The 24,674-nt window shown below is 42.2% G+C and overlaps 1 long non-coding RNA gene across 1 annotated transcript in view; it reads right to left on the reverse strand.

Annotated features, from left to right (window-relative positions):
* The window catches only part of LOC144222019 (uncharacterized), an 89,038-nt gene extending 70,443 nt beyond the window's left edge, over positions 1–18,595 (reverse strand). Inside the window, exon 1 of the long non-coding RNA XR_013332257.1 lies at positions 18,300–18,595. This is a non-coding gene — a long non-coding RNA (uncharacterized LOC144222019). The remainder of the gene's footprint in view (positions 1–18,299) is intronic.
* Between the last annotated feature and the right edge of the window lie 6,079 nt (positions 18,596–24,674).

A 24,674-nucleotide genomic window follows, 5' to 3' on the forward strand; every position in this document is an offset into this window, starting at 1 on the left:
AGCAAGTTAGTTTATGACAGTAAATTCCAAGGCAAATCTTGTTTTTCCAGTTTCCTAAGGGCCTGATAATGTCCACAGAGCCAGTGGTGGGTGGCGTGTGACTGGCTCCATGCCTCGGAGGCTCAGAAAACTTCTCAAAGGAGTGCTGTATCTCACCAGTCAAGCCCTCAGCCTCTCCAGGTGGGCCCAGACAAGGAAGGAGACTGCAGAGAGAGCAGCCAAGTTTAGCTTTTTCCTCTCTATGGTTAGGAGGCAATTCTCCCAGCACAGTGTATGAGGTGTCCTGTGCCAGAAGCTCTAAACATGGCAGACTTTAGGCCCTTCATCTCCCCCAGGTAGGACCAGCTAAGGAGTGACTCGTCTCCCCTTCCTCTCCCCACGGTGCTCACCCAATTCTGAATTTGTACAGGACTGTAAATGTGCCGACGCCTTTAAAGGAAGACGGGAAAGCTGTAGAGGCTGCTCATAAGGATCTATCATGGTGGCCACCGGCAGCCTGCTACCTTCCCGGACTCTCCAATTCACTCGCCAGTTCCCTATACAGCACCTACTGTTTCCTTCGAGTTTGGCAGGTGCCAAGGAGCGACGGTGAGAAGCACAAGCTGCTGGTCTAGCCACCCAGGCCGGACCCAGGCCATACAGGGTGATTACGATCTTGAGTGCTAGCCCTTCCTTGAGAAAGTCTGATCACACAAAGCCTCTGTTTGTTACCTTCCTAGACAAAACACCTGCCCTCAGCGGCTTAAGTTCCCTTCGTGGGAGTCCTTATCTTTTTCTTAACTGTAATAGTAGAGGTTGGATCATGCTGTTGCTAGAAATTTACATTCCATACAAATACCTAAGTGCTTTGTATACCGAATGCATTAGTTAGAACATGCACATAATAAATTTAAAAATTATTTAGTATCAACTCCATGTATGGTCCTGTGTTGGGCACTTTTTATTGGTGGGTGTTTGTTTTTTTTTTTTATCAAAGTATTTAATCATGGTCCATTAGGATAAATGCATTTGTATGATGCCGACAAAGGCAGTGTTCAATATATATGCTATTATGCCTAGATATAATTACACCTATCATTTGTTTCCTTGGAGGATGATATTCCTTTGAGAAGAGATATTAATACGTGCAACAATGGCACATCTGTTCTACCCGGTTTAGGTGAGACTGATAAGACAAGTCTATTTTAGCATGGCCTTGTGCTCATTAACATTTTAATCTAATTAAGAGATGCTATTAACTTTGGGTGATGGCCTGGTTCCTCAGGACTGATAGAGTGACTTCTTTGATGTAACAAAAGTTATTTAAATGCATCCAGGGTCTGTGCAGAAAGTTGCCCTAAAGCAAGTCATCCAGAGGTTTATTTTATAATCCCTGCACTTGGGAAAGAGGCTGAGCCCTTGCTGCCAGCAGCCATCTGGTGTGGGGTAGGAGCTGTGGGAAGCACACACCTACTAATGGGAACAAGATAACCCATCCAGAGAGTGATCTAGGCTGCTCAAGAATGGGGTTTTTGAGACCAAGACTCTGTGTGTGTGTGTGTGTGTGTGTGTGTGTGTGTGTGTGTGTTAAAACTATATGAGCTGTGGAAGATTTTAGTGGAGGCCAGAGTTTAGTTTTTGAGCAGGATCAGTCTCTACCTGCTGGCATAAATCACCCCTAGCTGAAGGAACTGGGCCCACAGCTTTCTCAAACACCATTGTTGGGGCAGACTGGGACTGACTGGGAGATAAACACCCCAGAAAGAGCTCTCAGGGGTACAGAGGAAGGAGGAAAAGACCCTGGCCCCTTCCCGCCAGCAGTTCCCCGCGTCCTATCCTCAAAGGCAATGCTAGGGCTCTGGGAGCCAGAGGCGTCACCCAGGCCACTGCGCTCAGGGAGCCTTCCCTTTCAGCTCTTGGAAACCCTGACTCAGCAAGAGCTTCTATTCAAGCTGGCAGACAGGTTTCTTTGCTTGTTCCTGGTGACTTCGTGTCCAGTTTGTGACCTGCTTCCCAAGAGATTGGTGGTGAGGCATGGGAGAAGGAGTGTTACGAATCCAGACCTCATTTCTCTTTATTTGCACCATTTTTCTTCTGCTTTGCTCTCATCTTTCCCCTTGGCTGCCCCTCTCCCCCATCCCAGCAGCCATGTGGTGTAGCAAAGCGTGGACTGCTAGAGGGACACCCGTTTCCTTGGTCCTCCCAGTTACCTCTAGAAAGCTGTCTCCTCCAGGACAGCTCCTCTGACACCTGTGTGTTACAGCCTCTGGGGAGTAGACCAGCTGTGCACGCAGAAGGAAGGAGTCCACCATCGCTTCTACTTCCCCCAGGGTTGTGAGGCCATGGGGCCAGTAAGGATCTCTTTCTGACCAGAAGAGAAAGCCCTGAGTCCTGAGAGACCAGTTCAGCAGTGAAGGGGTTACTCTTCTGGGTGCAGGGGTGGGGGGTGTGGAAAGTTGCTGGACACTCTTCCCAGCTTGTCTGATGGAGATGCGACCTGGCACCACTGAAAAGCTTTAAGATTAATGGAGAAAAGGAGAAATCTGACAGCTTTTCCGCTGGCTTCAGTCCTCCTGGGTGGGCCGATTGGTCTTGAATGTCACTAGCTACTTAATCTTGTGTATCTGAAACAGGCTGGCGTGTTTGAGGAGCCCTGCTCGCTCTGTATAGACATCAATTGGAGAGGCAGATAAAAGGAAACTGCATTGAATTTCTCCTTTAAGCCTTTCATCAAGCACTTTCTGACTGCAAAATAATTAGTGGCCCCAGCAGACCCAGCCATCCTGGGGTGGATACTCCAGCCACACCTACAGGGTGGCTGTGTCTTCCCTGGCCAGGCTGCCCTGTTCTAGTCTGATCAGTGCATCCCACCCCACCCTCACGTTCTTGCTCACCATTGTTTTGTTTTTTCCTGCGTGGTCTTGCTTACTATTCATAAACCATGGGTGCCTGCTTGATCTAATGGCTAAGTTAATGGATCTCCAGAGACACCGTTCATCAAACACAGATGCTGACAGGGAAGAGAAAGGGGTGGGGGGGAATCCCTAAGTGCATCAAATTACCTGCTTACACGTCCCAAACAAATAAGGTTTAACTGTTGTTTTGTATCTAAAATATCTACTCAGGAAAAGAGATTTGAAATCAAATGATGCTCTCTGCTTCCTGTTTTGTCAAACTGAACACACAAAAATAAAACAACCATTCAGGTTAAGTGCCAAGCATCAAAGGGGAATGAATAAATAAAATGAGTGTTTGCAGAGGAGGTTACAATAGGTTGGTTTCTTCTATTTAAAAGATAGGAATGTTTTTGTGGTTACTGCATGAAATATGTGTGTGTCTGGTCTCGTTTGGTCTGGTGCAAGAAGCCTCAGATGCGTCTCACACACACTAAACTCTAAACCTGATGGTTTGTGAGGAACCTGTCATAAACCTAAACAATAGCCCCAATCAGAGCTGAGCTTCTGTCGGTGCACTCCAGATAATATGCCCTTATGCTTTCAGCACTTTGATTTTCTAAACCCAGGAACATGGCTGGGTGTATCATCAAGAGAAAGTGATGAATAGCCCAGGGTTGACTGAAGCCAACAGACAATATATTGCCTTCAGCCTGGCATCTGGGAATGCGTGAAACTGCTGTGTCTGAAACGTGCCACATCGCAAGCACACACGGGTCTATGCAGACGATCTTCTCTGAAGTGTGCATTTGGCTAAAGGTGAAAGGTCTCTTTGAAGCAGAACATTTTCCAATAAACATATACAAAACTCATCATAAACCAGACTAATTCTTCTGTCTTCCTGAGGAAGATGGAAGACATAAACTGAGCCCAACAACACAGCAATGTGTCACAGTTCTCCATTATGCCTTTGAAATATCACCAGATATCTGGCTATTTTTAAATTACCAGATTCTCCTCTCTGGCCAAAGATGTCTGTTTAAAAGGAGATACAGGAAGTTACTGATGAGGCCTAAAATGGAAAATGAAGTGGAAAATGTCTTCAGTGTACCAAAGCAGGCTCATTTGAACAATCACCTCAAAGACAAGGTTATACTTCTTTTGTGAGTTTCTTCCTCACTTAAAGACACAGTCTCACATAGTGTCAGAGCAGAAGGTTAGAGCCGACAGGAATGACACTGAGGAGACTGAAAGGCCATCTGTGGAAGACCAGTGCTCTGTTACCCTTCCCAGTGTGCTGTGCTCTTAGGAGACTGGAAAGTAGTTGGCCAGAGTGACAGAAGGGAATTGGGTGCAGGCTTCAGTAATACCAGGAAGTAAAAAGCAAGGAAGAAAATTCACATATAATCACCAAGAACTGAAACGGAAGGTTACTTTTCTGGAGATCGGAGATGGACATTTTTTAGCCTTCTTTTTTAGCCTTTAGCCTTTTACCTCTTCTAAGGGTATGAAGGTGGGGAGAGAGGCAGTACGGGGAGGTTTGCAGCTGTATGTGCAGGCAAGAACCAAGTGAGCCTACACAACAGGTCCAGACTGCAAGTTGCTTCCAGAGTCTCTGCAGCCCAGCTTCTAAGGGCCCCTTTGAACAAAAGGTGGCGGTTCCCACACTCATGAAAAAGCAAGAGATCCAAATAAAAATCCACTAAAGTCACTCTGTGGCTATAATCAATGGCAGACTGAGAGGTTTCTCCACGGCAGTGTTTTTGCCACTTATTTACTTACTTACTTTTACTTTTTTTATTTATTTATTGAGAGCGAAGGTCTGTCCACACAAGAGTGGGGGAGGGACAGAAGGAGAGGGAGGGAGAGAGACCATCTCAAGCAGGCTCCATGCCCAGCAGAGAGCCTGATGTGAGGCTCCATCTCATGACACTAGGATCATAACCTGGGCCGAAATCAAGAGTTGGATACAAAGACAAAAACAAATTAACAAAAAGAGTTGGATACTTAACTGACTCAGCCGTCCAGGCACTCCTACCACATTATCTTATTTTCAATGTGCCCTATAGGTGGCAAATATAAAAGCAGTTAAATTATGGGATCCCCAGAGCCTTCTCCAGAGAATGAATCCAGGACTCAAGATAATTCTGAGAAATAAATATAATGGAATATGAACTAGGAAGAGATGATTTCAAAATGCATTCTTGGTAGCCTATAGGAAATTAGTTCCCAATGTGATGTAATCCAGTAGACACATTAAAAAGGCTACTCTGCCCATAAGTACCTTAACAACTGGCCTACTTGGCCACCAAGTAGCCTACTTGGTCACCTACTTGAGTGCTTTGAGGTTAAAAGGTTTCATGCTACTCAGTGTTTTCATTCAGAGATAAATACTCTGAGAAGGGTGCCATATATTCTTTGATTCAACATATATTTGTTAACATTATTGAGTGACAAATATTGTGTTGGGGATACAGCAATGATCACAACAAACACAGTTCCTCTCCCCACATATCTTAAAGTCTATTGACTATGTCAGATATTGGACTAGGAACTTAAAGTCTGAAGAACATTCAAAAAAGTGTGCAGCAGGGTACTCTGGGATTTTAAACCACGCATGGGATCAGAGAAGGGCTCTCTAGCTGCAACTGCGTGACAAAGCTAATGATATCCCAGGAAGGAACAGAAGATCTGGAGGCAGAGGAGAGCATAGAGTGCATGAGGAATTGAAAGAAGACAAAATTCTTGGAACACAGATAGCAAGGGAAGAGTGGTGAAGCACAAAGACATGGGAAGGTAGGCAAGGCCAGGTCCTAAAAGACCGCAAGATACCATTGACAAGTTTGGTTTCTATTCTAAGAGAATGGGAAGTCAATGAAAACCTTCAAAAGGAGAGCATCATGATCAGATTTGTACCTCAGAAAGACCCACTGTGACTGCTTTGTGAAAAAATAAATATTGGATTGAGTCAGAGAGGATTCCAGGAAATAGGTAGGGTGCTGCTGCAGAACCAAGTGGAAGTCAATGGTGGATTGGACCAAAGTGGCAGTGACACTGGAAAGAAGCAAGCATATCCTAACACTTGTAAACAAATTTAGAGTGACGATAGCTCAGAGCCCCGAGAGATTGGAGAGGAAGGCAGGAGAGCCATGTGAGGCTCACATCCTATCCTCAGAAGGTGGGTCTTAGCAAATCCATCTGAGATGGGTCTGACCAGTGGGGGCCCGATGCATGAGTCACTCTTCTAGTTTTGGGTGTTTTTATTTTATTTTTTAGAGGAAATTGTTCCATATATAGCTGTAGATTCAGTGTATCTGTGGAAGGAGGTGAATTCAGGATTTTCCTACATTACTATCTTGAATCAGAATTCACCCAAAGGTGAATGAGGTAAGTGGGAGGAAATGTACTGAAGATAGCTTGGACCAGCTTTAGGATTCTGCCTGAAACTAGTCCTAGGTATTTGCTTCAGACAATACCTGGAGGCTTGGAAAGATTTAACAAAAGTCAGTCCGTAGAGAAAAGGCTGTTATCAGATTATGGGCAATAGCTGTACAGGCAAGACAACTATAAGGGATGAGAGAGAGAGAGAGAGAGAGAGAAACAATAACAACTAGAAATATATTCTGTATTTAGATTCCAGAACAAATGCCTTTAAGTTTAGGTCTACTTCAATCAAACACAAACAAAAATTATAGAGGATATATATAGGTGTAGCTTATAACAACTACAACAAAAAAAAGTGGTTTGGAATGCTGACCAGAAGGTCTAGATTCAAGTGAATACCTTTTTTAGGTTGTGTCCTATGAAAGCTCTATTTTGAATGTCAGAAACAGTTGCATGTCAGTAATTTCATATGCTTATCTGAACCTAGTATATAAGTAAAAATAAAATGTTAAATATACATGTGTATCTTTTGTGTTAGCTAAAGATAATATAATGTCAAAAGGATATCTCATTTTTAAAAATATTTATTTTAGAGAAAGAGAGAATACCCACATGAGCAGAGGAGGGACAGAGAGGGAGGGAGAGAATCCCAAGCAGACTCCACCTGTCAGTGCAGAGCCTGATACAGGGCTCAATCTCATGAACTGTGAGATCATGACCTGAGCTGAAATCAAGAGTCAGACACTTCATTGACCGAGTACCTAGGCATCCCTAAATGATATCTCATCTCCAACCTATATTTCCAATTATCTGATGAGTCTCCATCCTAACTACTGGATAAGAAGGCTTCTTCCGTGGTTATTAAGGGTCTAGCTAGGAGGAAGCCACACTCCAAGTACAGATTATTAGGTTGGGGGGACAATGTGGGAAACTAAGAGGAGCATCATAACCCTGACTTGTCCAGACAACAGACTATATTCTCAGCCACACTTGATAAGATTTCACCAGTATCTAGCAAGGAGGAATTGGAAACTCTTACCAGGCCCTCTGTATAGCATTTATAGCCTATTATATAAACATACTGTGCATGTTTACTATAAAGTTTACTATATAGTAAACTGCACATAGTTCTTATTTCATGCTGTTTAGTCATTCTCATTTTATCCTTTTGTATCTTCATAAAGTCCTGAGAGAATCCCTGCAGCTGTTGTTAGTGAGGGTGGCATGCACCCAGTGAGTCTATTTGAGTATTGCAGTTCTATTCTGCTTGGAGTAGGTTCCCAGGACAGCGGTCTCCTTACAGAATACTGCTCAGTGGGGCCTATTTTGGTCAGAGTTACATGTGAATAGGAGAGACACCCCACTGCAAAGAAGTGCCATTTAAAGTTATGTCTGACTTTTGGTAATGAATACTTATGTTTATACTGGGTTCCATGGATGGGATTCATGGGATCCAGGAATCCTTAGAAACTGTCACATATGTATGCTTGTAGGGAAAGAGTCTCAGCTTTCAGGGGATTCTTAAAGGAATCAAAAAGGATATCAAAAGAGGTCAAGAATCACTAGTAAAATAAAAGGAAATGAGGGGTGCCTGGGTGGCTCTGTAGGTTAAATGTTTGACTTCAACTCAGGTCACGATCTTGCGGTTTGTGGGTTCAAGCCCTGCATTGGGCTCTGTGCTGATAGCTCAGAGCCTGGAGCCTGCTTTCATTCTGTGTCTGCCTCTCTCTCTCTGCCCCTCCCCTGCTCACACTGTGTTTCTCTCTCTCTGAAAAATAAAATATTTAAAAAAGAAAAAGAAATGAAGTATTGATACATATTACAACATGGATAAACCTTAGGAAGATTATACTAAAACAAAGAAGGCAGTCATGGATTCTGATTCAAGATACCAATGTAGGAAGATCCTGAATTCATCTCCTTCCACAGATACACTGAATCTACAGCTACATATGGAACAATTTCCTCTGAAAAAATAAAAACACCCAAAACTAGCAGAGTGACTAATTTATCAGACAAATAAACAAACAAAAACATCAAAGCAGGCAGGAAAGGCTGAGACACAATTTTACCATAAACCCAACCTGTGGCAAGGTGACCTACAATGAGGAATGGACTCAAAAACTGGAGCTTCTCCCCGAGGAATGTAGGCTTTGAAGTCCTTATTGGACATCCCAACTTTTAAGATCTGCACCTGAGAGATGAGTCCCCAAAACATCTAGCTCTGAAAGCCAACGGGGCCCCTATCTATGAGACCCAGAAGGCTACAGTGAATGAGAAAAGGCCCTTAAAGCTCTTCCACACTCAGATATACCCATTCCAGGACCCAGTGCAGAGGCAACTAGTTGAAAAGCACCCAGACTTTCTGTGGAAGGGGATGATTTGCTGATCTTAAAGTGTCTGCCTCGGGAATAAGCATCTAATTTAACATACATCTAGGGGCCCAGTGAAATATTCTCAGGACAGAGGCCAATGGACATCACTTTTGTACTTTCCTTTTGCCTCTTTTTAGTTCACTGGCCTCTCACAGGAAGGAGCCTGTAGTCCTGTCAGGGACCCTGAATTTTGTGGCTGCTGCCTAATGGACATCTCTAGATCACGGACTCTGGGAGCCTGTGGGGCTTAAACTTGTGAATCCCAAGGGACCAAAAGAATAAAGAAAGTTTGCTTAACCACTTACTATCCCCAGGACACAGCAAGAGGCAACAGTCCAAGGAGCCCAGGCTTTCTGTGAAAAAGACCTATTAGCTTATCTTCGTAGCTATGGCCTGAAGGGCAGACTTCTAATTAAACATATCTAAGGGCTGACTGTAATCCTTTCCAGGGACTTTGGAGGGTAGGTGCTATCTTTCTACTCTCCCTCTGCCATACTCCAGAGCACCGATATCTTCCAGAGAGGAGCATTTAAAGTGTCTAGTGCCTTGGATTTTGTGGCTGATGCCCAGGGCCACTCCTGGATTGCCTGGCTATGGTGGCCAGCAAAGCTGGTCTTCCTGGGTCCCATGGAGATTGAAACAATTGGAGAGATTACTTTGGTCAGCCACTATCCTGAGGGCACTGCATAAATATTAGACTGAAACATGTGCCCAGTCTTTCTCTGAAAGAGACTTATCTGCTTATCTTGAAGCATCAACCTGAGGGGCAGGCATCTAGTTTGGCACACATCTAGCAGCCTACTGAGGTGCTCTCAGGGACAGAGGCCAGTGAACATCATCTTCGTGCTCTCACTCTGTCTCACCTCAGCTCACTGGTATCTCCCAGAAAGGTACCTGTACTGATTGATGTCTGGCTGCCTGATTTTTGTGGCTGCCACCACCACAGCTCTGTTAAAGAGCTTTATTAGCTTATCTAAAGTCCTGGTACACTCATTTGGTGCCCTGATTTATTGCGGTAGCCACACAGGGGACGCCTCTAAATTGCCTAGCTATGGTGGCTAGTGGGACTTAAACTTGAGGTCCCATAGGACTGTGCATGTTTGCATACTTTAAAAGCTGCTGCCTGAGAATCTGGCTTCTAATCAGACTGATCCTAGGTGGTGACTGAGATCTTCCTCTTTGGGACACTAATGGGTCATGGCACACTCTCAATGACTGGCAGTCACTAAAACTAAAATAGGCTGGTTCAGCAATCACAAAGGTTTGAGAGACAATCAAGAGCTCGGGGAAGCTTGAACAAGAAGATTCATTTCCTACCTGAGGCCACTCTTTTATGACTGGGAGAGGTGGCTATTTTATCTAATGCATAGACACCAACAGAGTAATGAAAAATGAAGAAACAGGAATATGTTACAAACAAAAGAACAAGATAAAACATCAGAACTAGTCCTTGATGAAATGGAGGTATATGAGTTACCTAATAGAGAGTTTGAAATAATGGTCATAATGGTGCTTACCGTACTTGGGAGAAGGATGGATAAACACAGTGAAAACTTCGACAGAAAATATAGGAAGTTACCAAATAGAAGTTAAGAGTTGAAAATACAATTTTTCAGAGTTGAACTGAAAAATACACTGAAGAGGTTTGGAAGTAGACTGGATGAAGTAGAAGAGAGAGTCAGTAAATTCAAAGACAGGCACTAGCACTAACGCAAACAGAGCTGCAAAAAGTGAAAAGAATAAAAAAAAAAAAAGAAAATAGCTTAAGGAGTTTGTAGGACAACATCAAGCAGACCAACATTCACATAGTAGGGCTCCCAAAAGGAGAGAAAAAGAAAAGAGAGAAAAGGGCAGAAAATTTATTTGAAGAACTAATGACTGAAAACTTCCCTATCTTAGGGAGGGCAATAGTCACCCAGGTCCAGAAGTCCCAAAGTATTACACCTAAGAGACCCATAGCAGGTCACGTAATAATAATGTTAAGTTAAAGACAAGAAAAGAACATTAAAAGCATCAAGAGGAAAACAACTTGTTATGTACAAGGAAATCCCCAGAAGACAACTCATAGATTTTTCAGCAGAAACTCTGCAAGCTAGAGGGAATGGCATGATATATTCAAAGTGCTGGAAGAAAAATTCTGCCAGCCAAAAATACTCTGCTTGGAAAAGTTGTCATCCAGAATTGAAGGAGAGATAAAGGGTTTTCCATACAAGTAAAAGCTAAAGAAATTCATCCCACTAGATCAGCCTTACAAGAAATGTTAAAGGTATTTCTTTAAGTAGAAATGAAAGGTGCTGATTACTAATAGAAAAACATAATACGACAGTATAAATATCACTGATAAAGTTAAATACATAGTAAGACTTAGAATAATCTGATGCTGTAAAGGTAATTAATCACTTACAAAGCCAGTATGGAGGTTAAAAGACAAATGTAGTAAAAACTAAAAACAATAATTAGATAAGGGATACACCATGATTTTAAAATGTAAAATGTGAAATAAAAAATATAAAGCATGGGAAGGGGAGCATAAAAATTTAGAGCTTTAGAATGCATTCAAACTTATTATCAACTTAAAGTAGCCTGTAATAAGTATAAATTGTTTTATATAACCCTCATAGTAGCCTAAAAGTGAAAACCCACAGTAATTACACAAAAAATGAGAAAGAAAAAGGAACCTAAGCATACCACTACAGAAAATCAGGTCTGAAAGGAAGAAAGCAAGAGGAGAAGAAAGAAAATAGGAACTACAAAACAACTAGAAAATAGTTTTTTTAATGGCAATAAGTACATACTTAGCAGTAATTACTTTAAATGTATATGGTCTAAATTCTCCAATCAAAAGACATAGATTAGGTGAATGGCTAAAAAACCAAGACCCATTTATATGCTACCTACAAGAGACTCATATGATATGTAAGGACACACATATACTGAAAGTGAAGGCATTAAAAAAAAGATATTCCACTCAAATACAAACCAAAAGAAAGCAGAGGTAGCTATATTTATATCAGACAAAATAGACATTAAGACAAAGATTGTAATAAGAGACCAAAAAAGAGCATTACATCAGGCTAAAGAGGCCAATCTAATAAGAGGATATAACATTTGCAAGTATTTATGCACCCAACATAGAGTGACTAAGTATGTAAAGTAAATATTAGTAGATGTAAAGAAAGAAATAGGAATAAAATAGGAGAGGGGTTTAGTCCCACTTTCATCAATGGATAGATCCTCTAGACAGAAAATCCCTAAGGAAACATTGGTCTTAAATGACACATTAGATCAGGTGGACTTAATATATACAAGAACATTCCATCCAAAATCAGGAAAACACACATTCTTCTCAAATATACATGGAATATGCTTCATGATAGGCTAGGCTACAAAACAAGTGTTAATAACTTTAAGAAGATTGAAATATCAAGTGTCTTTTCTATCCACAGTAGTATGAAACTAGAAATCAATTACAAGAAGACAGAAAATTCACAAACATGTGGAGAATAAAAAATATGCTACGAAAAACCAAGAGGTCAAAGAAAAATCTTTAAAAAATGCCTGAGACAAATGGAAATGGAAATACAATATACTAAAATTTATGGGATGGAGCAAAAGTAGTTCCCATTTATTCCCTAGGAATAAATTTAACCAAGGAGGTGAAAGACCTGTACACTGAAAACTATAAGATGCTGATGAAAGAAACTGAAGAAGACACAAAAATAAATATGAAGACATTCTGTGCCATGAATTAGAAGACTATTGTTAAAATGTCCATAATACCCAAAGCAATCTACAGAGTCAATGCAGTTCTAGCAGCATTTCAATGGCATTTTTTTCACAGAAATAGAACAATCTTAAAATTTGTACGGAACCACAAAAGACCCTGAATAGCCAAAGCATTTTGAAAAAAAGCAAAGCTAGAGGCATGATTTAAAACCATATTTCAAAGCTAGAATAATCAAAAGAATGTGGTACTGACATAAAACAGGCACATAGTGGCACCTTGGTGGCTCAGGTGATTAAGTGTCTGACTCTTGATTTTGGATTAGGTCATTATCTCACAGTTCATGGGTTTGAGCCGCATGTCAAGGCTCCACACTGGGCATAGAGACTGATTAAGATTCTCTCTCCCTCTCTCTGTCCTTCCCTTGTTCTTGTGTACATGATTGTGCTCTCTCATTCTCTCTTAAACAAACAAACATCAAACAGGCACACAGATCAATGGAACAGAATAGAGCCCAGAAACACCCACATGTGTATGATTAATTTACAACAAAGAAGCTAAGAATATACAATGGGGAAAGGATGGTCTCTCCATATTAGGAATAATGGACAGTCATATGGAAAAGAATGAAACTGGACCAGTATTTTACACCATGCACAAAATTTAATCAAAGTGGATTAAAGACTTGAATATAAAACTTGAAACCATAAAACTTCCAGAAGAAAATATAGGTGCTAAGCTCACTGACATCAGTCTTGGTGAATATTGTTTTGATCTGACACCAAAAGAAAATGCAACAAAAGCAGGCATAAATAGGTGTGGCAGCATCAAACTAAATGCCTCTACACAGCAAAGGAGACTATCAACGCAATGAAAGGCTGCCTACCAAATGGGGGAAAATATTTGAAAATTATATATTTGATAAAGGGCTAATGTAAAAAATATAAAGAACTCATACAACTCTATAGCAAAAAAAAAAATCTTATTTGAAAATGGGCAGAAAATCTGAATAGACCTTTTTCCAAAGAAGACATACAGATAGCCAAAAGGCACATGAAAAGATACATTACTCATCATCAGGGAAATGCAAATCAAAACCACAATGACATATGACTTCATACCTATAGCCTCATAGAATGGTTATTATCAAAAAGACAATACTAAGTGTTAGCAAAAATGTGGAGAAAAGGGAACACTTGTGCCCTGTTGGTAGGAATATAAATTGGTGCAGCCATTATGGAAAGTAATATGGAAATCCTCAGAAAATTAAAATTAAAACTATCACATAATCCAGCAATTCCATTTCTGGGTATTCATCCAAAGAAAATGAAAATATTAACAAGAAAAACATATAAGCACCCCCCATGTTCACTGTAGCATTATTTATAGTATCCAAAATATGAAAACAACCTACATGTCCATTTATGGGTGAGTGGATAAAAATGTGGTATGGGTATACAATGGAATATTATTCAGTCATAAAAATGAAAGAAATGATGCCATTTTGCAACAGCAAGAATGAACCTTGAGAACATTATGCTAAGTATAGTAAGTCAGAGAAATACAAAAATACTGTATGATTTCGCTTACATATGGCATCTAAAAAAATCCAAAACAATAACAAAACAAAAACCAAGATCTTTGGGGATGGTCAGAGGCAGAGATAGGGAATAGGAGGAAACCAGTGAATGGAGTCAATAGGTAGAAACTGCCAGTTATAAAATAAGTTCTGGGGATATAATGTACAGCATGGTGATGTAGTTAATAATACTGTATTGCATATTTGAAAGCAGTTAAGAGAATAAATCTTACAAGTCCTTATGAGAAAACAAATGTCACATAACTCAATTTAAAAAAAAAAAGGCAGTCTTAAAAGATCACATACTATGCTTTCATTCAAATGCAAGTCCAGAATAAAGAAATCTACAGAGTTTCACTCATATGTGGAACCGGAGAAACTTAACAGAGGACCACGGGGGAGGGGAGGGGGAAAAATAGTTAAGGAGAGGGAGGGAGGCAACCGAAGAGACTTAAATACTGAGAACTGAGGTTTGATGGGTGGTGGGGGAGAGGGGAAATTGGGTGATGGGCATAGAGGAGGGCACTTGTTGGGATGAGCACTGGGTGTTACATGGACACCAACTTGACGATAAGCTATAATGAAAAAATTAAGAAAGAAAGAAAGAAAGAAAGAAAGAAAGAAAGAAAGAAATCTACAGAGATGGAAAGTAGATTAGTGCTTGCTTAGGCCTGGGGGGGTGATGGGGCGGTGGCATCATTGGAGAGATATCAAGGAGACAAGGAAATGATAGACAAAGGATATGGTTTTCCTTTTGAGGTGATGAACATTTCTGAAACTGACTGTAGTGATGACTGTACAAATATATGAATGTACTAAAAACCATTGAATATACACTTTAAGTGGATGAATTGTATGGTATGCAAATTATATTTCCGTAAAGTTTAAAAAAGAGCCAATGGTAAATACTTATTTGCAATTTTGCTAATATTCTTTATGTCATAAGATATTAATCCCCACTGACAAATAAGTGAGTATCAAAGAATCACTAATAAGTGACTTTCAAGGTCTTGTGAATACTTTTTCCAACTGTGCTACCATTGGTGCCAAGGGTCCAAATTTCCACTATTCCAAACTACCTACTAACCATAGGTCTTTGGGTGGGCAACTTAATCTTACGGTTAGGTCCTTACTTTCCTTTTCTGAAATCCAAGAACGTCAACCAACTTAGAGTACTAGTAGGAGGAATTCATGAGACACAGAATGTAAAGCACCTAGGACTGTGCCTAGCACACAGCAGATGCTCAATTAGTAGTCATTATGTTTTACAATCCTCTCTTTATTAGCATTGATTTGGTTCCAAGTGACAAAAGCCCAGTTTAACTTTGTGAAGCAAAGAAGGAAATGTATTAATTCCCATCACTGGGAAGTCCATCTAGCTTCAGGAGCAGTTATATCCAAGGACTCAAGTGACTTCTGAGAACACTGTATCCCTCTTCTCCTGGCTTCATCCTCAGGCTGACTCCATATGGGGAGACAAATATGCCAAAGCAGTTCACCCCTTTAGTAGCCCTGGTAGAACAGATCTTTTTCCAGATAGCGTCAACCCAAGTCCTGGGAAAGAATCTGATTGGCCCAGGTTGGTCCCCTTCTCAGCCAATCATCATGGCCAGGGGAATGGAATTCAAGTGACTGGTCAGACCTGAACCATGTGCTCCATCTGTGGGTGGAGGATGGATCAACCTTCCCGAAATAAGACCTCTGCTACATGTCTATAGACATTTATTCTCTCCTACAGTGTGATAGCCTTTTAGGCTGAATGGTGAGGCAAAGAAGTTTTATATTTCAATTCTGCATTTATACCTTAAATGATCACCTACTTGTCTATTTATCTACTGATCCCTCTTTCTACATTCTGTGTGTCTATGCACACATGTGCATGAACCCTCAGACACATGGGGAGACTGCCAAATGCCAAGGCTAAGATGAGAATCTTGTATAATCAATTGTTTACACATTTCCTAACAAGAGTAATCCCTTCCTGATTAGCTTCAACTAGTCGTTGAGGTCTGGAAAAGACAACCTTTGTAAGAAATGTGGATAAGATTATATGTCATGGGTAATTTTACTTACTGAATATTTTCTTGGTTGTGAGTTTAGAAAAAGGACAAGAAAATACAAACTTGGGAAGCCCCTGCAATGCTGGGCAGTGACTGATGGGAAGAAGCCAGTGGTGGGTTTACATTTGCAAATGACCAAAGCTTGCAGAGTGGAGCTCTGGTCTGAGGATTGGCCCCCTGGGGGCCAGATGCATGCCACTGCTCATCCTTCGGGCCATTTTGTGAGATGTTTTGGATTTAATTTGTGGGTGTCTTTCCCTTTTCCAAAGGCAGAGTTTAGAACACAGAAGAAATTTAAGGCTCCAGGATGCACTGCTGAGTTGTGGCCTCCCCTGGGGCCTGTTTCTCATCTTTAAGTATTTTCATGGGTGATTCTCATTATGTTCAAGACCTGTTACACATGTGCCTCCCTTGCCTCAGGAAAGGCCTGGACTCAGTTGCTTATAATCATTAATGAAAACAGATTCTTTGTAGATTTCCCATGGTCAAAAATCTGTAATAGAAAACTATAGTGAAGTGGTTAAGAGTTCAGGCTTTGAATTTTTTTTTTTTTTTAAGATTTATTTTTAAGTAATCTCTACGCTCAATTTGGGGCTCAACCTCACCACCCTGAGATCAAGAGTCTCATGCTCTGAGCCAGTCAGGCTTTGAATCTCAACCAGGCTTTCAGGCTTTGCATCCTTTTCTTTCTTTTTTTTTTTTTAATCACCAGATTACACTGACTAATTATGTTTATTGGTTACATCTGTCTTCCCCAATTAGGTTATAAGCTTCATGAGGACAGCCATCTCTGTTTTGTTCAAGGGTGTAGCTCAAGCACCTGGAACAGCATCAGGTACTCAGTAAATGTCAAATGAGGGAGTCTAGAATCTACCAGCATGTGTTGGATCAGGTGGTGGTCAGGAGTAAGGATCAGCACCAGCAACCGTTCTCTCTTCTTTCCACCCTCTCCCTACTCCATCTGTCTTGAGAGGGGTTTTGTCCTCTTTCTGTATGAGCCAGACACCTGTCCTTTGGTCAGCATGCATTCCTCCCCACTCTAGGTTTGACATGCAAGCTCTATGTGATCAGTTTTCTACCTTTGCTCTTGATATAAAAAGCTAGATTTTGGAATGCCAGTGGAAATTCTTTCCCAACAAAGCCTGCCTTGGCAAGGTAAAAAAAAAAAAAAAAAAATCAAAGCCTTCAGGTTTTTAGACTTCCCTCTCTTTTGTAGACTTAAGAACTTAATTTTGAAACTCAGAACTAGAGCAAGAACTGCTTTGTCTTGGATTACCTCTGCCCTCCTCGTGAAATAGGACAAATACAAAGCTGCAAATGCTGCCCAAGAGACAGTGACTACTTGGCGTAGCTCCTATCGTATCCATGGTCATGAATGACCAGCACATCCTCTGAGGGACCGGTCTTTATTTTGCCTTGTAATGCTTACATGTGATTATTGCCCAGGGGGCTGTTTTTGCCTCTTTAGAAGACTGCGCCTATCTTTGCTTGATGTATGATGTACTGATTCCATTCCTCACGTCCAGGAGAGCCATCTCCAACTGGAGGCTTATAGCTGACCACCATCATGGCAGCTGGGCCCACTTTTGTCAGATCAATAGGTCAGACCCTACCACCTAAAGCCCATTTCCCGCCTGGTCTTACGTTAGCTATTATTCATTGCCTCAGGTTTGCCTGGGAAAGACAGTTTATGGATCCCATTTGCAGCTAATGAATGACCTGAAAAGACTTTATATGGAGGCAAGCTCACAGAGTTAGTTCAAACTGCAGATGGAGTGTCTTAAACCATCACATTCCTGTACAGTAGTGACACAACCTTTAAATAAAGAGACCAACTTAAAAGAAATTTATAGAAAGCAAGAGAAAAATTTCTTCCCAAAAGAAAGTATGCTTATGCAAATAAAGTCACTGGCTGACAGTATAGGGCAGAGAGTAGCATGGTGGACCCGTGGTGGGAGTGGGGACTTCTCCCTCAGGCCTCCTCAGGCCTCCCCACCCCACAGTGTGAAGATCCGGAAGGACAGTATGCCGGAACCCAGACCATGACAGCCATTCCGGAGGGGAAGGGATTTCCAAAGAGGTTGTGACTTCAGAAGCCTAGAAGAAATCCTGGGTTCTTAGGGCTGAAATCCACCTCAAAAGATTCCTGACTTCTCCAAAGTGGAGTTTAAATTTGGCAACATTCACCTTACAAAGTTCAGGGAAAGGGACAGCTCGCTGGAGGGCTTGACGGGCTGATATCTTTAGTGAAACAGATGACCAGACATGGGACTCTTCACCATGTAAAGAATTTAATTGACTCACCTCGCCTGGAGTCCTTGCTTGTTTGGTAATCTTCTGATCAACGTTGGCTCTTTCTCTCTTGTGTAGATTTTTGGCCATAAGGAAAGAACACTTACCCGAAACTGGCTTAAACAATAAAGGATAATATTTTCTCAAGGGAAGAATAGTCTGAGAGATGGCAGGTCCAGGGTTGGTTAATTTAGTGGCTCAACAACCTCAAATGCTAGATTCTTTTCATAATTCTGCTCTGCTGTCCTCAGGGTGTTGGTTTGGGTCCTAACCTCATCTCCTTGTGGTTAAAAGATGGTGGCAACAGCCCCGACCATAGCATCGTCACACAAGATGTGAAGGCCAAGTGAGACTGACACTTCTTGATAAAGAGAAACACTTTCCCGTGCCTCACCCCATGCGTCTCATAAACCTCTCCTTCTATCGTATTGGCTATAATTGTTACCATGACTTTTTCTAAGCCAATTGTTAGCAAGGGGAGGAGACCCACCATGGTTGCCTTAAATTAATCACAACTGAGAGTGGGCCCTGCTTTCTTAAAGCACAGAGTCACACGTGAATGTATTAGAACTCTATTGACAAGAACAACCTGGGGAAATGGCTGTTGTGTATTCAGTGCAATCAGAAGTATCTTCCATAGCACGAGTGTTTCCTGCAAGGAAAGATGCACTGATAAAGTGCACCGAACTCAACTGTCCCTGTGGAAGCTATTTGTCTTGTTATTTTAAAAACTATAGTCTTGCTTGCTTAAAAATTTTTATTCCTCTTCAAAACAAAAATGCTCCTAGAAGGAAGAAGTGACCTATTAAACTTCAAAGTGTTGATGCTTATCAGATCTGTCTCTGTAGCATGGATGGACAGATGCCTGACAATCCCACGGGCTACATGGGTAGACGGGAAAAATGCAAGAGGACAAAAACCTTAATAAAAGTTTCGGCAAATGCCCACTGAGGGTTCTTGATGTGACAGGCACAGTGCCACGCAGGATACCAAATAGTCTCTGCTCCTAGGAACCGCAGTTGGCCTCATGGCTTTGCCTGGGGACACTCTGTTGTGAGAGTGAAACCCAGCTAGTCAGGGAATCCAAACCTGTCCAGATGGCTTAGGTTTCTGGCTGCCCAGGCAGTGAGCATGACAGTCTGCCACCAGTAGAGTAATGGAGACAGAAAGTAGTCTCTTATCTGTCCCCCTTAGCAGACCAAACCCTATTGAGGGGTGTTGCATACACCTTGTTTCAGTCCCTGGGTCTCTGGTTCTCATCAGCAGACCAAGCCAGCAGTGCCTGCCCTGTTTTATAAGTAGAAGTTGGGTCCTCATTTCTGCTCCCCAGCAAAGCATTGGTAGCATTTCTATGGAATAATCTCTATATAGGAAAGCCTTAAAAGAGGACAAAAAACAAGTTGATGAAGGGTTGAAGGGGGATAGGCAGAGTTCCAGGAGGGAGTGGGAGATTCTGTATTTGAGAAGGCCCAGGATCAGGAGTGGGGCACGCAATGAAAGGGCACCGATTTCTCTTGAAAGGCAATGGAAATGCATAAAGAATGAATTCCAAGACCTCAAACCCTATAAGAAGAAATGTGCCCACACCATGAGCCCCTATTTAATAAACACTTAGGGATTTGAGGGTACATTAGATTCAGCAGACAGGGTAGAATTTTGTTATCATTTCTATGGTTAAAAGTAATGTGAATACTGTAGAAATACTAAAGGGACAAATAAAGCAAATTTCCAGAAAAAACAACAACCCTGCATCTATCATTAAAGCCTGGTGGGTGAATTATTTTAGTAATTTACTGCTGCTTGTATAGATGCAGATATTTACCCATGCAGTGATAATTAATTGCATTGTCCAGAGAAATTTACCTCTACAGATTTAAGCAATTGGAATTTAACGAGGCTTCCAGACAGTCACAAACCAACATTTCTCTTCATATTCTTTCTTGATAGAGAAAATGGGCTGAACAAAGTTTCTGTCATACAAACTAATAATTACACCTATTTTTGTGAGAACTGCTGCTGTCCTTTCTAACAGTCTACTATGCCTATGCAGTTGGCCTGAACTTATTATGTACCATTATGTATGTGTCTTAACTGGGATTCTATGAAATGAGACTTCCAACCTAGAGAAGGTTCAAAGACTAAAGATGACCACATCTGCTACAAGAAAATGTCACAGTTAAATTTAAAAATCATAGAGGGTAAGAATTTGTAGTGAAACACCAAATAGCAATCCATTTAAGGTGGAAGAGACAAGACAGCAAATTCCTTGATATAATCCAACTTTCCTGGGTGTGTGATCTGCAGCAAATGCCAATCTTAGTACAGCAGACTCCTCACAACCCATGTGTGGTCTGATGATGGCAAAGATGGTATTATAGGGCCTCTGCATTGCCCAAGCGTCTACAAAGAGCAAAGTCTGTCAGGATTCCTAGGTCCAGGATGGCTAATGGGAAAATGACATGAGTACACTGCAACCATGTGGTTTAAGAATAGGCTGTTGGCGGGTGGCTGGGTGGCTCAGTCACTTAAGCATCCCCCGAATCTTGATTTCGGCTCAGGTCATTATCTCATGGATCATGAGATTGAGCCCCATATCTAGCTTTACACCATCAGCGCAGAGCCTGCTTGGGCTTCTCTCTCTCTTTCTCTCTCTGCCTCTCCCCTACTCATACTCTCACTCTCTCAAAATAAGTAAACTAAAAAAAGAAAAAGAGAATAGGCTGTTGGCAGTGATGTGGAGATGGGAGCAAGGACATTAAGATGCAGGGAGGGCATATGTGTGATGTGAAAAATGTTGTCGGCTCTGTGAGCACAGGAACTTGGTTCACCTTATTCACTATTGTGTTCATAGCATAGAGAGCTGTGCCTGGCATACAGTAGGTGCTAAATAAATATCTGTGGCAGAATGAAAGAATGAATGGTGCATGTTAACTGAGTGGCTGGTCACCATGACCTCTCCTGTAGCATCCTTTCCTCCAGCGATCCTTTCACCCAGGGCTGTGTAGTCACCTCACCTTTCCCATGTTTCTCCCTCCTATTTACTTTTGTCCAGCCAATTTATGGGGCTACTCAGCGAATGTTTTGACTCCAATTGGGAAAACAAGCTCTTGGTGCCATCATTGTCACCTGGCCCAGGCTCTCAAAACAAGCCAGGTGTTAAAGAAAATGTCAATGGGAAGGTTTTTGTCTGCCCCTCTGGCAGATGACACAGGGCTTACAAAACACTTAACACGTCTGGATATCAAATTTGAGCTTCTTCAACTGCCTTTCCAGAGAAACCTCTCCCACACCCCTATCCCCTATAGCCATTTCCACCTGCAGAGGCTCTAGAACCCTGTCGGACAGCAGCTCCCTAGTCCCTAAAATAAAACAAAAGTAGAAAATTAAGATGATGGTTAACCTGGAGTCATGGTGTCCTGGAACCTAAGAATGAGAAAAACCAGACTCAAGTCCTATATTTATAATATGAAAGGGTTCGATTCGATTCGTTTGTTTCATGGGTACAATCTGCCCTACAGGGTGTTGTGCTTTGCTTATAGAAAAGACCTTTTTTTTTCTTTTTTTTTTTTTTAGGGGCACCTGGGTGGCTCCAACTGGTTAAGCGTCCAACTTCAGCCCAGGTCATGATCTCATGATTCGTAAGTTTGGGCCCCACATTGGGCTCTCTGGTGTCAGTGCCAAATCTGCTTTGGATCCTCTGTCTGCCCCCCTCTCTGCCCCTCTCCTGCTCCTGCATGTTCACTCTCTCTCTCAAAAATAAGTAAACATTAAAAAAAATAATTTTGTTTTAATTTTAGAGAGAGAGAGAGGGAGAAAGTGCATGACCTGGGGAGAGGCGCAGAGGGAGAGAGAGAATCTTAAGCAGCCTCCACACTCAGCCTGGAGCCTGACGCCCAGCTTGATCTCACAACCCTGGGATCGTGACCTGAGCCTAAATCAAGAATTGCATGCTCAACTGACTGAGGCACCCAGGCATCCCCCTGCCAAAACCTTTTTTTAAACATGCATTAGTTGCCAACACTTAAAAATCAGGAGATTTAATGTTAAAATCTACATTCCCAGTTTCTCTTGAAAAACTGGAAGTTCTCTCAGGGTGGTGTCTGCCTTTTCTCAGAACAGTTGCAGCTGGGGCCATATCACCACTGGGGCAGAAAGGCACCTGGAGCGGAGCCACATTTCTCTCCCCAGTGGGGGTGTGCTCTTCCCCTCACTCCTCACTGTTCCATCTTGTCGCCTTCCTCGTTTAGAGTCTTTATGGCCCAGGTGGTCTTCTGGGGTGGCAGGCCTCCCTGACTCTTCCACCATTTTGCCTGGCGCAAAAAATGAGGGAAACTGGGATCTCTGAGTGGCTAAGATTCTTCCGACTCTTTGGCTGTTTCAACAGGTCACAGCTGAGAACTTGCAAGATCTTTCCCTCCATCAGTGAACTAAAGCTTTCAAGCACCCACAAATGCTCTGAGGATCTTATTAAAATGCAGGTTCTGATCTGGTAGGTCCGGGGTGGTGCCTGACATGCTGTATTTCCAACCTTCCAGTGTGCAGATGCTAGTCTGCTGACTACACTTCTGTAATAAGGCCCCGTTTGCCTCCTAATCTGTGCCTCCCATAAAATTAGTGGAGATTAGAATCACCTGGGGTGTAGTTTTAAACCTATACCAAAACCTAGGCACGTACCCAGAAATCTTGATTTAATTGGTCTGGGGTTGGCCGAGGCATCATGCTTTGTTTTTTGTTTTGTTTTTTAATGTTTGTTTGTTTGTTTATTTATTTATTGAGAGCGAGCACAAGCAGGAGAGGAGCAGAGAGAGAGAGAGAGAGAGAGAGAGAGGAGGGCTGGGGATCCGAAGCAGGCCCTGCGCTGACAGGCTGACAGCAGAGAACCCAATGTGGGGCTCAAACTCATGAACTGCAAGATCATGACCTAAGCCAAAGTCGGTCGTTCAACCAACTGAGCCACCCAAGTGCCCCTGTTTTGTTTTGAAAATTTTTAAATGTTTATTTACTTTTGAGAGGAGGAAGAGAGAGCATGAGTGGGGAAGAAGCAGAGAGAGTGTTTTGTTTTTATTTAAAGATCCAGATTATCCTAGGGTGCCTCCAGGGTTGAAAATTAGAGCATTAAATAGCATTAACCATCAATATCAAAAGTTCAGTTTCTAGGCTGACACTTGGCTGTAATGACATTAGGTTTGTGTTACTTTCCAAGGACTGATAGCAGTGGTCACTGGGAGGGGTGGAGGGTGTGGAGGGGACCCTTGGTATGTCAGGTAAGCTCTGCTTTCCCAATCTCTTAAGCCCTTTTAAGGTGCCAATGCTCAGATTCTACAGTAGTTCTCTGTGTGACCTTATCAGTTGTGCTGGCTTAAAGCCTCAGAAACCGAACATGGTTACATCTCTCACCTGCCCAGGTATCTCAGCTCTATAGTGAACAACTTCCAGCTGCTTCCTGCACTCCTCCCAGGCCTGTCTCCAAGGTCCATCTCAAGCTTCTTCCCTTTCACTCATATCCCTGCTTCTGTGAGGCTTGTTCTGACCATATGAAATCACGGCAAGGCAAACAGCTGCCCTTATGTGAACAGCCTGGTCTTGGCTGCCTCCACTCCTCTGCTCTCATTAGCTCATTTCCTTCATCATAGTGGCCTTCCAGGTCTATCCTGGAACTGCTTCTTTCTTTGGGGGGGGGGGGGGGGGGGAAGAAGAAACAAGATGATTTGGCACATTTTGGGAGTTTGCTCCCACCCACTAAAAGTTTTATGATATTTCCCTTCCCTCATTTTTTTGCCCTAAATCTTTCATCTCACATCCAGAACGCTACAATTAATAAGCCTACACATTGAGAAACATTTACACAAATGAACGAATAAATACATGCAGTCAAAAGGATGACCACAATGTCAATGCATAACCTTGTAGAAAATCCAGTAAACATTTATTGAGCATCACTACAAGGTAGGACTGGACAGTGGCCATATAGTGGTGAATAAGTTAGCATGCTCCTTGCTCTTTCCTAGCTGGTACTCTTTAGTATCTCAGAGCCTATGCACCTGAAGGCAGAACTGTGTGGAGTGGAGCTGACCAATAGGCTTCAACTCACAAGTCTGTGTCAGTCAAGAAAGAGCACCAGGCTGACAATTTCATGACCACCTTTGGGCTCCTGGGTCTAGAGTGATGCTATATGAGTAGATGGTAGAGACAGAAGCCGGTGATGGTACCAGTTCTGACTCCATCCTGAGAGATTCAGCAGCCAACCTGGTATAGGTGGTGTCCAGACTCAAGTGGGTCCATTGGAGTGCAGGTTCTATTACCTTAAGCCTGTGACCAGAAATGAGACAGAAATGCACAGCACACAGCCCAGCACAGTGAGCACAGTCACTCACAGGCATGCATCAT

Source organism: Crocuta crocuta, unplaced genomic scaffold, assembly GCF_008692635.1.
Source record: "Crocuta crocuta isolate KB4526 unplaced genomic scaffold, BGI_CrCroc_1.0 scaffold181, whole genome shotgun sequence".
Classification (NCBI taxonomy): domain Eukaryota; kingdom Metazoa; phylum Chordata; class Mammalia; order Carnivora; family Hyaenidae; genus Crocuta; species Crocuta crocuta.